Source organism: Musca domestica, unplaced genomic scaffold (assembly GCF_030504385.1).
Source record: "Musca domestica strain aabys unplaced genomic scaffold, Musca_domestica.polishedcontigs.V.1.1 49, whole genome shotgun sequence".
NCBI lineage: Eukaryota > Metazoa > Arthropoda > Insecta > Diptera > Muscidae > Musca > Musca domestica.
Window position 1 is genome coordinate 3,183,347 of NW_026712344.1, and position 16,908 is coordinate 3,200,254.

Below are 16,908 nucleotides of genomic sequence, written 5' to 3' on the forward strand. Positions count from 1 at the left end.
AGAATTTTAAATAAATAAGCTCTTGATAATGTTGGAAAAAACCAACGAAACGTCGAGCAAAAAATGAAATAAAATCTTATTTTCATTTTAAAATAATCCGAACAAAAAAGCCCGATAAAAAAAAGTTAAAGGGAATCTTTCCATAGAAAATATTGGTAAACATTTAAAGGGATTGCTACAAGTTTTTATTTTATCTACAGAAGGACAACGTGATGAGACATTCCGTCTAGAGAAGGTCTATGAAAAACGCTTTTTTGAATAAAATGCCTAAGAAATTTACTTTATATAGAAGATTAGTGGAAGGTTTCTTATCAGAAGCGCCCAGTGCTAGATGATTTTTTCTTTTTTGGACCAAAAAAAAAAAAAAAACCCAAATGTTCTTCTGTAACCATTACAATTTTGTAAATGAATTTAGTTTAATTCCCAAATACCATGCGCTTATTAATTCAAAACTTTTGTTTTCTGTATAAACACACTAAAAATTGAAATACCAATTAATCGCCACATTTAACAGTTTATCCAAATGATTGATGGGCCATCTAAAATAAATAGTCTAAATGGTAAAGCCATCCAGAAGAGCAGAAATAGAAATTTAACAAAACATTTTTTTTTTCTAAATAAACAAAATTGTTTATTCAAACACTTGTTCTCAGTGTGATCTGCGATGATTCATATTCCTTTCTTTTTGCCGGCGTTTGCAATGGAAAAACACTGCAAAGATTTTGTTATAAAATTGTAAATTTTTTTATTTGAAGTTTAGGGTTTTCGGAGGATATTTTAAAGAGGCATCTATAGATGAGGCACATAATAACAGTAAACGTGGCATATATTTTGGAACATTGCGTGTACAGTATCACAAAAGAACACGCAATGATCTAAATTATTGCTAAGTAAGATTTGAGAGACGGGCAATTAACCATTCTATATTTTTTACCCTTCCCCATAAATGGATGTTACGCATGTTATGTGGTAAGCTAAAGAAGTGGAATGTTTCCCTCATCTTTAACATTGCTTTACTTTTACTTGTAGCGACATTATACCGAAAACGTTTCAAATTTGGTATTTGAGGTTAGTAATGGATATTACAGCCTATGACAGAAAATTATTATTGCAGGTCCACGCTTTCGTATAGCCCCCACCGGCATCTCCGATATTCGGTATTTTGATGATTGCAGCGACATTATTCACCGGAATTGTTTTAAATTTGGTATTTGAAGTTCGTGATGGATACTACAAACTATGGCAGAAAATTGTCGGTGCAGGTCCACGTTTTAGTATAGTCCACATATAATGGTACTTTCCGATATTCGGAATTTGATGTTTTAGCTACATTATTCACCGATTTTTTTTCAAGTGTCCCATTTGAATATTGTAATGACAAAAGTTGCCTATGTAGGTCCACGTTGTCCTAATATAGTGGCTACATTCGGTATTTTTTAGAATTTAACAGATTTTTTTTTTGAAAATTGCCAAATCCGTTCCAATTGTGAAAGGTAATCAAAGTTCGGCTCAGTTTTTTTACTTGTTTTCGAACATTTTTCCCTTATGGGAATCAGGTGTATCAACAACATCTGCTAAATTTCTTTCGAATAGGCAAGAATGTGGATATAGTGTAATACTCCATATACATCCCTGCTATTTTTGTCTAATTAGGTTGTTTCTTGGATCACAAAATTAAAGTCTGCCATATTTGAATCAAATCAATTCCTTTATAGATATAGCTCTCATGTATATGTTTCATGCGATTTTATATCTAAGTCTTCTCAAATTCATAACATACCCTCTAAAGCAATGGCATTTGCTACGAGAGGTTCCTACAACGTAAAAATATCTTTCTTAAATTAATTGGAAAACGATTCAGATTAAGATATCCAGGTTGAGATGAAAAAACTGCAACCAACTTCAGATTGCTGTCATTTCTAAGCCACTCGTCCGACAGCTGTTAAAATTATTCCAGAGACAGCTTGTTATATTGCCTACAAACGCACAAAAGCATTTTGGTGACAATTTTTCCAGAAAAAGTCATTCGTGATGGAATTCAAGCGTGGAAGTGTGATTTCTTTATATTTGACTGGAAAACCACAAGTGGCTATCTATAGAGCACTCCAGCATTTAAATGTGAAAAAACATTTAGTGTCTCGTACCATCGCTCCCTACCGTGATGCTGGTAGCGTAGACCGGCGTCAAGAAAGAAAACAGCAACATCAGCAGAAATGGTTCGAAAAGTAAGGAAGCAACTTGATCGAAACCCGCGTTGCAGTGGCCGAAAAATGGCTCGTGAGCTGAACATATCGCAATATTCCATTCGGCAAATATTGAAAAAATGAGCTCGGCTCATAACTTTGAGGGTATGGCTTTTATATATTTAATATTTAAATGTATGACGTATAGATGGCGCCCGTCATAAAATGGAATATCTTTCTGTGACATATTTCAGAAAAAAAAAACATTTATTTGACAACTAAGGCCCCGATAACAACCTTCAGGCAGCATATTAAAATCCAACATTGAGTTTTTGTACTCTACTCTTTGGAGGAACAGAAAATATCCACCCTTTTTTATTGATAGCTTAAATGATTTATAGTTGAATATATTATTCTCTCGATATTTATTAATATTAGAGGCCTAAATAAAATGCCAACAAAAAAATATATATTTAAATTGAAGTATAAATGCCGCCCTTTATCTATGGCAGAATATTTAAATTTAAGTATAGAAATGAAGTATATATGACGCCAAATTCTGTCACACTTTCCAAACTTCATTGAAATATGATATGCATAGCGTGCTTGCTGCATCAAATACACGAAATCTATAGGAACTATATCCAAATCTAAAAAAGAAGTTAAGTTCGACGGGGCCGAACATTTAATATCCTCCACCATTTGGAAGAAACTTGAAAAATTTCAAATGACTTCCGGAAACTACCACTTATATGAAAACTGTTATATGGAGACTATACGAAGACGTGGAGCTGCTTACGAATTTTTTTGTCATAGGCTGTAGCACCCATTATGAACTTCAAATACCAAATTTGAAACAATTCCGGTGAATAATGTCGCTAAAATCATCAAAATACCGAATATCGGAATGTACCGTTACATGGGAGATATACGAAAATGTGAACCTACATACGATTTTTTTGTCATAGGCCATTACATACTTTGAATACAAAATTTGTTACAATTCCGGTGAATAATGTCACACAAATCATAAAAATACAGAGTATTGGGGGGTACCGTCATTTGGGGGCTATACGATGACTTAGATGATTCAGAATACATGTACTTTGTTGGGTCTATTATAAATATTTCTAGGAGTTACAAACGGAATGACAAAGTTAATATACCCTCCATAGGATGGTAGGGAGTATAATAATTCAGATAAACCGCTGACATACAATTGTTTGGGTAGATTAAGTTACAGCCTGTGGCTGTGGCTAAATATGATTATCACGTTCTTCAATGAACTTAAATAGTTTTAAATAAAAAGATATGATGCACATGTAAATATGCAAATATGTCATTAAAACATAATTTTTATTATTTTAATATTTTTAAAAAGTATTTTAATGTTACAATGTCCCTAAAAACCCAATTCCATTTGGAAGCGTGGTTTCATTCCAAGAAAGTTGTTCGTTGTATAAAGAAGCCAACTTTCTATCGGAATTCGTTTCTGTAACATAGCTGCATTTCACAAGCGAATTTCACATTATTTGTAAACCAATTCCAATCGAATTGGCATAACCACTTATGGAGAATATCAATAAACGAAACCCGGAATTTAAAGAAATAAAAATTGCCGTACATCGAAGGCTCTTATCCACAGACGATCCTATTCTGGACATCACAATATGCAAGAGCTAATCAAATAATATGAACGCACATCATTAGCAATACGGTATCTACTCAGCACCTGTTTAATTAATAAAAACAATACTATGTAGGTATTTAGGATAGAATATTTTATTGTGTCCGCCCCCTGCGTTTTCTTTTTGGATTAACTTCTTCTTTTGCACGTACAGTGTACGTAAAGAAAAACAAACATATTCGCACATTCTCAGGCGTCTGATGCTTCGTTGTCTCCCCGGTAGGAATTGTCAATAGTCAGTAGCATGGAAAAATCAAAAAGGTAAAGTCATGTCAAATAATCTATTCATCTATGCATTTTCTTTTAACTACCTTGTCAAATTTGCCTGCATGAAAAACAGGTACTCATCTCTGTTTATAAATGGATTTATAAATATACATTTTGACAATGAGATGTTGGCAACTAAATAAATTAAAAACCAGTAAAGAAAGTCTTAAAGTCGGGCGGGACCGATTTTATGATACCCTACACCACTTTGCTAATTAAGTTGAGCTCCACATAACAATTAAAAGTTTTTATGGGAGAATTCAATCATACACGCTATGATTATAATTATAATTTAAAGTTCTTTTAAATTTAAATCTTTTAAATTCGGAATTGTATTGCCCATTTGGTGCACAATTATCTTGAAATCGGATAAAGATATATATGGGAGCTATATCCAAATCTGAACCGATCTCGATAAAATTTGGCAACGATATTTCTGAGCTGTATTTGATATATTTCCCTGAATATCGTTGTTACGGAGTGCATATTACGGTTGTGGGTAACAAATATAACAAATCGGATGAATAATATATATGGAAGCTATAGCTATATCTGAACCGATCTTCACCAAATATGACATACTAGCTTCTAGACTCAATTCGGTCGTATGTGCCAAATTCCATCCCATTTGGAAAAATATTAGACGTTTGGTGCACAATAAAAAGTAAATCGGACGAAGTTATATATGGGAGCTATATCCAAATCTGAACCGATCTCGATAAAATTTAGCAAATGTATTTCTGAGCTGTATTTGATATATTTCCCCAAATATTGTTGTTGCATAGTGCATATTACGGCGGCGATGGACAAAAATAACAAATCGGATGAAAAATATATATGGGAGCTATAGCTATATCTAAACCGATTTCGATCAAATTTGGCATACATATTTTCAGGTCTAATTTGGGTGTATATGCAAAATTCCATGCAATTCGGGCTGATATTACACGTTTGGTGCACAATAAAAGGCAAATGGGACGAAGATATATATGGGAGCTATATCTAAATTTTGACCAATTATCTCCAATTTCAATAGGGTTCGTCCTTGGGCCAAACAAAAGATCTTTGCAAAATTTCATCTGGATCGGGCAATAAATGCGACCTGTACTTTGTTTACAAAAATACATGGACAGACGGACGGACGGAGGGACGGACGGACAGACGGACGGACGGACGGACAGACGGACGGACGCACAGACGGACGGACGCACAGACGGACGGACGCACAGACGGACGGACGGACATGCATAAATCGATTCAGAATGTGATTCTATGCAGATCATCAAAAGGAACTATGGGTCTATCTCGTTTCCTTCTGCCTGTTACAAACAAATGCACAAAGACATAATACCCTGACCACCTTGTGGTGTAGGGTATAAAAATGTCAGTAGTAATCAACTTACTGTTGAATTTATCACCAGCACTACTGATTAAGTGAAAAAATGTAATGATTTCGTCCTATAGACATTTGGTATGCTATTTTTATTCTGAATTCACTAGTGATATTGTCCTTAGTTCTTTCGGGGCCATACTAAGTATTGGCATTAGTGAGTCAGAAGTTTATGAGGGGTCATGCGGAGACACTGAAACTGGCCAGTCAGTGGAATTTTTTTCATTAATTACTGATAAAAGTTACTTCTTATCTACAGTTGGTTAGTAGCAATGATGACAAAGCCAATGTCTGTAGTGATTACCTACAGGGTTGTTTCAAAATTGGCACATGCTACTTGGGTTGTATGGTATGCGAGGAAGCGCCACAGGTGTTAAGTATTATGAAAGGACGCTCAAAATAGAGTTTATTCTGCAACTCAGTTATAGATAAACGGATTGTTTAACCCATAATTCGATATTTCTAAGAAAAGATTCGAGAGGCATGATATCACATATCTGTATAATAAGAATGGCCTAAATGGCGGTATTAAATATTTAACAAAACGTGATCTTCTCATTAGTGTTTGGCATGGAAGGCTTAAAATGTTTACAAGTATCGAAAAAAAATGGAGCAACGTTGCTTTCAACGGTATTTAATTTGAAAAATGTAATTTTATTCCAAATTTTTATATTTTTTCACTTACGTTTTTCAAATCCTTAAATTTTGGCCGAGATCTGCTTTAAATAATTTAAAGAATGTTTACAGGGTGAGATGAAAAAACTGCAACCAACTTCAGACTGCTGTCATTTTCTAAGCTACTCGTCCGACAGGTGTTAAAATTATTCCAGTGACAGCTCATTATATTGTTTTCAAGCGTACACAAGCATTTTGGTGAGAATTTTCCAGAAAAAAAAGTTATTCGTGATGGAATTCTAGCGTGATAGTGTGATTTCTTTATATTTGGCTGGAAAACCACAAGTGGCTATAGTTAGAGCACTCCAGCATTTAAATGTGAATAAATCTTTTGTGTTTCGTAACGAGCGATGGCCTTACCGTGATACTGGTAGAGTAGCCCGACGTCAAGGAAGTGGACGGAAGAAAACAGCAACATCAACAGAAAACAGCAACATCAGCGACTTGATCGCAACCCATGTCGCAGTTGCCGAAAAATGGCTCGTGAGCTGAACATATCGCAATGTTCCATTCGGCAAATATTGAAAAATGAGCTCGGGATAAAGCCATTAAAATTGCAAAAAAGTGAAAGAACTTACATCGCAACAGAAAGAAAATAGACTCAAAAGAGCTAAAGTTTTACTTCGCTTGGCCGAAAGTTGTGAACTGTCGAATTTGGTTTTCTCCGATGAGAAAACATTCGTTGTCCAACAGTTTGTAAACAAACAAAATGATCGTGTTTACTTGCCAAAGAGGTCAGCTGAAAATGTGCACCTTCGGTTGGCCACCAGAACTCAGGCGCCGGTCATGGTGATGGTGTGAGCCGCCATAACAGCCGATGGTCGCTCTCCGCTCATATTAATTGACCGTTGCATCAGAATAAATACCAAATATTATTGCGAAAATATTCTGGAGGGTGTATTAATGCCTTGGGCACGCACACATTTTGGCCTCAGATCTTGGACATTCCAACAAGACTCACCAACGCGCTGAGTACGCACCACCCAAGAATGGTTACAACATGAAGTTCCTCGCTTCATTTCCAGCGCACAATGGCCACAAAAATCTCCAGATACCAATCCGATGGACTATTGTGTCTGGAGTATTTTGGAAAGCAAGGTTGTCACTAAAAAATACCAAAATGTCGATCACCTCAAGCAAGCGCTTCGCCGGAATGGGCCAAAATACCGCAGACCAACATTCGGGTAAACGGTGACCAATTCGAACAAATCTAAACTTATTCTAGAATTTTATGCTATATCCGACTTTTTTATACCCTCCACCTTGGAAATGAGGTCTAGGATGTTTAGTATTGAAAATGAGATATATCGGTCCACGTTCTGGTATAGTCCCCATATAACGGTACCTTCCGATATTCGGTATTTTGATTATTTATGCCACATTTTTTCACGGATTTGTCTGAAAATTGGTACTTGTAGGTCATAACGGGTCCCTGGGCGTGTGGCAAAACATTGCATGTATGGGTCCACGTTTTGGTATAGCCCCAATATAAAGGTACCTCCCGATATTCGGTATTTTAATTTTTTTTCCACATTTTTTCACGGATTTGTCTAAAAATTGGTATTTGTTGGTCATAATGGGTTCCAGCTCCGGTGGCGAAACATTGCATGTATGGGTCCATGATTTGGTATAGCCCCCATATAACGGTACCTCCCAATATTCGGTATCTTGATGGTTTTTGCCACATTTTCTCACTGATTTGTCTAAAAATTGGTATTTGTGGGTCATAATGGGTTCTAGTTCGTGTGGCGGAACAATGTATGTATAGGTCCACGTTTTGATATAGTCCCCATATAACGGTACCTCCCAATATTCGGTATTTTGATGATTTTTTGACACATTTTTTTCAAGAATTACTCTGAAAATTGGTAGTTTTAGATCATAATGGGTCCCAGTTGGTGTGGCGGAACAATGTATGTATAGGTCCAGGTTTAGTCCCCATATAACGGTATCTCCCAATATTTGGTATTTTGATGATTTTTGCCATATTTTTTCACGGATTTGTCTGAAAATTGGCATTTGTAGTCATAATGGGTTCTAGCTCCGTTGGCAAAACATTGTATGTATAGATCCATGATTTGCTATAGCCTCCATATAACGGTACCACCCGATATTCGGTATTTTGATGGTTTTTGCCACATTTCTTCTAATGTTTCCTTTACCCTAAGGTGGAGGGTATTAAAAGTTTGGCCCGGCCGAACTTAATATTTTTTTTAACTAGTTTTGCTTTCATTCAATAAAATGTAAAAATTATGGCGTTTGACTTTGTTGCAGTTTTTATATCTCACCCTGTATAGGACGCATTTCCAAACCACTGCCATCATAATTCTGCGTACCACATTTTATCTCTTTCATCTAATACCTAGTATAGTACCATCCACTACTTTTCGTACAATTACAATACCAAATTGTACCTAATATGGTACTTCTTAGTACTTTTCGTAATACTACAACCCATTTCCAAAACAACCTCTTAATCCCAAACCTGCGACTAATAGCTTCATCCGTTCACCGTAAACCAAACTGTTCCAAGTGTACTACCATTTAGTACAGTTTGGTACATTTGGTATATCTATCCTGCATTCCATCAGTGACATTCATTCCAAATTTCTAGGTCATTCCGTTTGTCCAATACAAAGTATTCGTTGATTCTCAGTCAGTCCATCAATTATTTCAATACTATTTTATATATGGAGATTTTAGAACACTATCACCACTATCTCCATTTAGTACCTCCTTAGTACAAATGTCTTATAAAAACGGCAGCTTAATTGATGACCTCCAAACGAAATTTCATGAGTGTCTTATTTAGTACAAGTTTTAGTTCCAATTTTCAAAAAAAAAAAACACCACTTTATCTGATGCCTTGTAAAAATAGTAATCTACACACTTTGGAGAATTTGACTTAAATGTATCGAATTTAATGCCACAACAACATTTAACAACGTTGTAGTACGAATTTTCCAAAATCCTGCCTTATCTCATCCCTACTCACCAACATCTACCTACATGCTAAATTCATGTTTCTAATCATTTTTCCGTTGATGTGGCAATTCATCATTCACAATTTAATATTTATAAAGATGACATTTACAAAATAATTAATACAATTTCGTAACAATATTTGAGTTCTCCAGCCAATTTGTTCCATGTTATATGAAAATATTTACTTTCCTTAACTGCAAACAACAAGTATATTTCCCCACATTCGTGAGGAACTTTGTCTAATGTGGATTTATTTGCACACCTTCTCAATGACGTCTCTAGCCAAAAACAATTGGATCGGTACAAAAATCAATTATTAATTCAAATTCACACACACACACCCTCACACGCACACACAGTTACGCCAATTAAAGAGCTATGATAAACAAAAATAGAAAAACAAAAAACGCTACTAATTGCTTTTCAAAACAACAAACAGAAAAAAGCATCGACAACAAACATCAACAGCAAATCGAGCACTTGAATGAGGTGGAAGAATTTTCCAAATTCCATTCGTGTTTATTTTATCTTCCTTACATTTGTATTTAATATTTGGGCAAAAGAGAAAAAGAAAAGAAAATCAAAGGAATTTTAAGTTATATTTTGCTTTTCTGCGGAAACATAATTTTGATGATAACATTTTGATGTCGATGGTTTTAGTGAATTGTATTTTATTTCTTAAAAAACCACACACTAATATTTTAATTAACCATTGATGACTTTCAGTTTTCAAATATGCTAAACAAATTGCTAAATTGCCATACGGCGCTGTTTATTACAGAATTGGGCCCATTTCAGCTCTTCAGTAGATGGAAGACTTTCCTCAGGCCTTTAATAGAAAAGAATACCTTTTTCAGATCTTCTACAAACAGATATAAGTCTTTTTTTCATATTTTCCATTGAGCAACAACTAAAGAAAAACATGTATAAAAACATATTTATCGAAGCCGAGATTCACCAAATGGAAAAATTAGGTTGAATGCGGAAAAATCCATCCAATAGCATATCGGATGATGAGCTATATCCAAATCTCGATAAATTTTGGCAGTGACATTTCTGATATTACGAATGTGAGGGACTTAAACACCAAATCGAATGAAACATATATATGGGACCTATAGCTATATCTAAACCGATTTTCATCAAATTTGAAGTACTGGCTTCTAGGCTAAATATGGTCAGAAGTACCAAAATTCACTACATTAATCATTTGTTACACAATAAACCTAAATTTTGACGAATCTCAGCAATTTTAACCAGTAAAGAAAGTCCTAAAGTCGGGCGGGGCCGATTTTATGATACCCTACACCATTTTGCTAATTTAGTTGAGCTCCACTTAATAATTAAAAGTTTTTATGGGAGAATTCAATCATACACGCTATGATTATAATTATAATTTAAAATTCAAAGGACTAAATATGCCGAAGCATTTGTATCTTTTAAATTCGGACTAGTATTGCCCATTTGGTGCAAAATTAATTTGAAATCGGATAAAAATATATATGGGAACTATATCCAAATCTGAACCGATCTCGATAAAATTTGGCAAAGATATTTCTGAGCTGTATTTGATATATTTCCCTGAATATCGTTGTTACGGAGTGCATATTACGGCTGTGGGTAACAAATACAATAAATCGGATGAACAATATATATGGGAGCTATAACTATATCTGAACCGATCTTCACCAAATTTAGCATACTACCTTCTAAACTAAATTTGGTCGTATGTGCCAAATTCCATCCCATTTGGACAAATATTAGACGTTTGGTGCACAATAAATGGTAAATCGGACGAAGTTCTATATGGGAGCTATATCCAAATCTGAACCGATCTCGATAAAATTTAGCAAAGGTATTTCTGAGCTGCATTTGATATATTTCCCCAAATATTGTTGTTACAGAGTGCATATTACGGCTGCGGAGGACAAAAATAACAAATCGGATGAACAATATATATGGGAGCTATAGCTATATCTGAACCGATTTCGATAAAATTTACCATACTTATTTTCAGGCATAATTTGGTTGTATGTGCAAAATTCCTATTCGGGCTGATATTACACGTTTGGGGCACAATAAAAGGCAAATCGGACGAAGGTATATATGGGAGATATATCTAAATTTTTACCGATTATCTCCAATTTCAATGGGGTTCGTCCTTGGGTCAAACAAATGTTGTTTGGAAAATTTCATCTCAATCGGATAATAAATGCGACCTGCATTTTGTTCACAAGAATACAGACGGACTGACATGCATAAATCAACTCAGAAAGTGATTCTATGCAGATCATCAAAAGGAACTATGGGTCTATCTCGTTTCCTTTTGCCTGTTACAAGCAAATGCACAAAGACATAATACCCTGACCACCTTGTGGTGTAGGGTATAAAAGGTTCGTCCTTAGGCAAATGGTGTGTGGAAAATTTCCTCAAAAGTAACTAGGAACATATCTCTGTTTCCTCTTTATGTTTCCAACAAATGCACAAAGACATAATACCTTTATCAATATGTGATGTAAAGTAAAATTACCACTATGTGGTGTAGGGCTTAAAAACTAATCCACATAACTTCAGAAGACCTTCTTCGGGTCTTCTAAAGTTAGAAGATAGGCATTTTCCTCAGGTATTTTTATTCGATATATACAGACCTTTTTAAGCTCTTCTAAAGGTAGCCTTACGGATATAGAGTGTATACATTACTTGATTCGACCAAAATGTGCCGCCTCATCGGAGTAATGACTCTATCCCCTGGGTATCTTTAAATAACATCCGTTTCAAATCTTAATATTTAGCACATCTTAATATTTTTACCAAACTTATTTCGTGTTCGGAGTTCGGTCCACTCCTTCACTCACAAAACTAATTTACCTTACAAATACAGAAAATAATTTACCTTAAAAACAGCAACAAGTAAATATGCAGTAAGTTCAGCCGGACCGGATTACCTTTCAACCTTTTGAAACTAATTTGGACATTAAAAAAATAAAATCCGTTAAAAATCCTCAATATAGTCTATGCGAAGACCAGCAAATACGAAAATTAAAAAAAAAAAAATAAAATAATGTAGCTACTACTAACTCCGGTGAGTAATGTCCTTAAAATCGTCAAAATATCGAATATCGGGGGGTACCGTTGTATGTAGGCTATACTATATCCTGGACCTATATATACATATTTCTCTTCCAGGGGTAAAGGGTTTAGAAGGAACTCCTAGTATGAATTTTTAGAAAATGTCATCAAAAATATAACTGAAATCATCAAATTAACGAATATATGGAGTTACCGTTATGTGGGGGATATATGATATCGTGGACCTATATAGACAATATTCTCCCAGGGGAAAAAAAACTCACAAGGAACTCCTTTTGTGGATTTTCAGACAATTTCATTGACAAATTTGGCATCAAAGTACCGAATATCGTGAGTACCGTTATATGGGGGATATACGATAACGTGGACTGATGTAACTGATCTTCTAACTTGACCTGCCTGCAGACAAAAGACCGATCTGTGCAAATATTTAGCTTCAAATCTTTATTCGTTTTAACTCAAGCTTGAATGCATCAGACGTACGGACAGGGCTAAATCGTCTTATAATTTTACGCTGATCTTTGTTAGGTCTAAAATTATTTTTTCGCGGAGAATAGGATGTTATATTACTTTCCTCATTCCGTTTGCAACACCTCTAAATATTCATCGTAGACCAAATGAAAGATATAAATTCATGATCGGCATAAAAATTCTAAGTCGATTTAACAATGTTCGTCGTTTTTTCCATCTGCAGTGTAGTGTTGAAATCACTATACATCGCACATTATTATACCCTACAACAGTATGTGTTGGGGGTATTATAAGTTCGATTGGGCCAAAAATTATGTAACACCTGTCTCGCCGAGCTGAGTCGATCTAGCTATGTATGTCCGTTTCTCCGACTGTCCATGTTAATTTGTAATCACTCTACAGGTCGCAATTATGGCCCAATCTTCATGAAATTTTGAATGGAGGTGGGTTTAGGGTCAGAATAGAAGCCTATTGCTTTTAGAGATGATAGCATAATATTTAGGGGTTAAAATGGACCAAAAAACAACAAATATTCCTGATTTTGTAGTTGCTCTACAGGTCACAATTATAGACCAATCGAAGTTAGCCTGGGGCTAGAGCTTAGGGCTGGGCAGAAGTCTTCCAAGTTTGATGGTCATCGGGTAATATTTAGTGGGTGAAATAGACCATAACATTTGTGATAAATAAAAGTAGAATTTTCCATTGAACCTCGAATACTTTTAATCCCGACGAAATCACAAATAGACGAAGAGGTCAATTCTGACCGTTACGTAGATGCCGATAGTAAAAATATTGGGTATATATAGTAAAAATATTGGAAATATATACAATGTGTATATACAAAGGAAGGGATGTTAGCTAGAATGTTTATATCTCAAGAATGGCTGGACCGATTTTGACAAATTTTGTCAATTTAGAATTCTCTCTTGGCATAAAAAAATGAAATCTAAAAAATTGCATGTAAAGATGCCAATAATGATGTTATATTTATATATTTTGTAGGATTTTGTGATATGTTTTTTATTTTTTTTATATTTTTTTATCGCATGCAATTTTTTAATTTTGAAGTGTACATTTTGTTTTATCACCTTATAATACAGATTTATATACAGATTGCAATTATTGTCCGATCCTCACTAAAATTTTCATTAGGGTAAGGTTAGGCTCAGAAGGGCTAGGCCTATTGTTTTTAAAAATGTAGGCAACATATTTAGGGGTTGAAATGGACCAACAACTAAAAATGTTTCAGATTTTGCAAAGATCACAAATAGAAACCAAAGGACACAAAATCTCGCATTAAGTTAGAGTTTAGGACAACGAGTAGAATGCACCACTACTTTTCTGTGAAAAAATACCAACATTTCCATTCTACCCAAACGCTGAAAATAACTTACACGCGAAATCCAAAATACACTAATGGCGAAGTTCTGGTTTTTTATACCCTCCACCATACTATGGAGGGTATATTAACTTTGTCATTCCGTTTGTAACTCCTCGAAATCCTCATGTCAGACCCAACAAAGTATATATATTCTTGATCAGCGTAAAATTCTAAGTCGATCTAGCGATGCCCATCTGTCTGTCTGTCTGTCTCTTGTAATCACGCTATCTTTCGATAGAAATGAGAAAGAACACATTTTTTTTTCCAGTAGGCAGGTTAAGTTCGTAAATGGGCCATGTAGGTCCACGTTTTCATATAGTCCCCATAAAACGGTACCTCCCGATATTCGGTATTTTGATAATTTTAGCGACATTATTCAACGGAGTTGTTTCACATTTGGTATTTGAAGTTCGTAATGGATACTACAGTCTATGACAGAAAATTGTCTGTGCAGGTTCACGTCTTCGTAAAGCCCCCATATAACGGTACCTTCCAATATTCGACATTTTTATGTTTTTAGCGTCATTATTTACCTGAATTGTTTCTAAATACGTATTTAGAATTCGTAATGGGAACTATAGCCTGTGACAGAAAATTGTCTATGCAGCTCCAGATCTTCGTATAGGCTCCATATATCAGTGCCTCCCTATATTCAGCATTGTGACGAGTTTAGTTACAATATCCACCGAAATTGTTTGAGATGTCGTATTTGAAGTTCTTAATGGGTGCTACAGCCTACGAGAGAAAATTGTCTATGCTGGTCCAGGCTTTCGCACAGCTCCGATATAACGGTACCTCCCTATATACGATATTTTGATTTTATTTTTTTTTGATTTTAGCTACATTATTCACCGTTTATTTCAAGTTTCGAATTTGAATATGGTAATGGCTTATGGCAAAACAATGCCTATGTAGGTCCACGTCGTGTAGACCCCAATATAAAGGCTATATTCGGTATTTTTAAAATTTTAACAGAATTTTTTAAGGATTTTATTTTTTGAAAATTTTCAAATTCGTTCCAAAGGATGGAGGGTATTCAAAGTTCAGCCCGCCCGAACTTACTGCTTTTTAACTTATTTATGCTGATTTCGTTGACGAATGGTAGACGAATATCGTAGACAAGCGAATCATACAGATCGGTCTAAATTTGGAGATACAGAGGGGCTTCTTGCATTTGGAGATGATCGCAAAAATAACCAAAATAACCAAATCAGAAAAATTTTCCTGATCACACAATAGAAACCAATCGACGCAGAATTTTGCCTGAGAAGAGATTTAAGGGCAGCGATAAAGTCTAGCATTTTGGATGACCATTGGATTATATTAAGCTGTAACTAACAGCACTACGGAGTGCGTAAATATTGGGCAAATATCCTTGATCAAAAAGCTAAGTTTAATATCCGGTGCTAAAATGGATTTGGACAAAGGCATCTAACATATTGTAGTGTTAGAGGGTGTCACATGGTCGGCCCGGCACCACTATAGCCTTTGCTTACTTATTTTATTTGTTATTTATTAAAATGGATACAAATATTTTCTGGATATATAATTGGAATAAAAATTTAATTTCTTTTGTGATTTACAGAAAAAATTGTTGATGAATATATTTGTCTCTGTCGTCATACTTCTAGAATCGTGATTTTTAGGAAAACTTTCAACAAGCTTATATAAATTACGACGTTTATCTCTCAAAATTCGTTTGAATATTTATAAAATCTGACGTTTTTGTAAGACTTTTAGTTTAGATGTATTCTGAGATATATGGAGTTTTATTCCATATTTATTTGCTTAAAAACTGTAATAATCCTGGCCCAAAATATTAATCCAAAAATTTTCGAAATTTTTGCAGAAAACTTGCCCTATCTATTTGAGTTTCTATTCGATGCCAATTTTTAGAACGCCACCGCATATATCTTCTAATTTAAGCTGACCAAAATATTTTAATGTAAATAGAATGAAGAGTACCGGAAAATCATTTCCCATTTAATATTATATATTATTCATATTTTAACCAAAATATATTTTAACCTAAAATATTACGATGCACCAAGTTTGAACGAAATGAGACGTTTCACTTTCTTTCTTTAAGTTCCCACACAAGGGTACCGTTGAAGTTTTTATTCATTTTGCATTTTAAGGTGTTTTTACCATATTTTCCAATGAAGTTGTATTCCGATATTGGTATTCTGATTTTTTCTGTTCGAGATTATGAAATATATTGAGATTTAAAAAATGTGTGCACTGTTATATTAACAATTTTACCTTATAGTATAATATTTATAGCCAGTAAATTTAACTGTGATATAAAGGTATTTGTGAAAACTTTAAAACATTCAAAATATTTTATATTTTTTTACAACTTCGGTTTTGGTAAACTTTTTGTATTTTTATAAATTTATGTAATTTTTTCTTTAAAATTACAGTAATCTACACATTGCTTTTCATATCCACTTGAAATATTATTTTTTTTATTTTTTTGCGGTATACAAATATTCACCATAAAAGTACCGTTTACAAAAACTACACGTCTGTACACTTCCGAATGAAACAGGCAACTTATGGCAACCTTCTGTGCGTGGCCAGCATCAGACAATTGGACTGGTCCACTTAATGGTGCTTTTACGTACACACACCTTCACAGAAAATATTTCGACTGAAGCTTTTAAAGCTTTTTTGTTACCACTTAAGTATTTAAAAGCATTCGAGGCGTTGAATTCATTCAGTAATCGAATAAGAATATTAAGAAAAAGGTTCCGTTATTCTAATCAGTTGGTGGGAA

At 34.5% G+C, this 16,908-nt stretch overlaps 1 protein-coding gene across 1 annotated transcript in view; it reads right to left on the reverse strand.

Moving 5' to 3' along the window:
- The window catches only part of LOC101893578 (relaxin receptor 2), a 49,399-nt gene extending 32,735 nt beyond the window's left edge, over positions 1 to 16,664 (reverse strand). Inside the window, exon 1 of the mRNA XM_059127974.1 lies at positions 16,392 to 16,664. The gene's annotated coding sequence lies outside the window, so the exon portion shown is untranslated. The remainder of the gene's footprint in view (positions 1 to 16,391) is intronic.
- Positions 16,665 to 16,908: the final 244 nt, after the last annotated feature.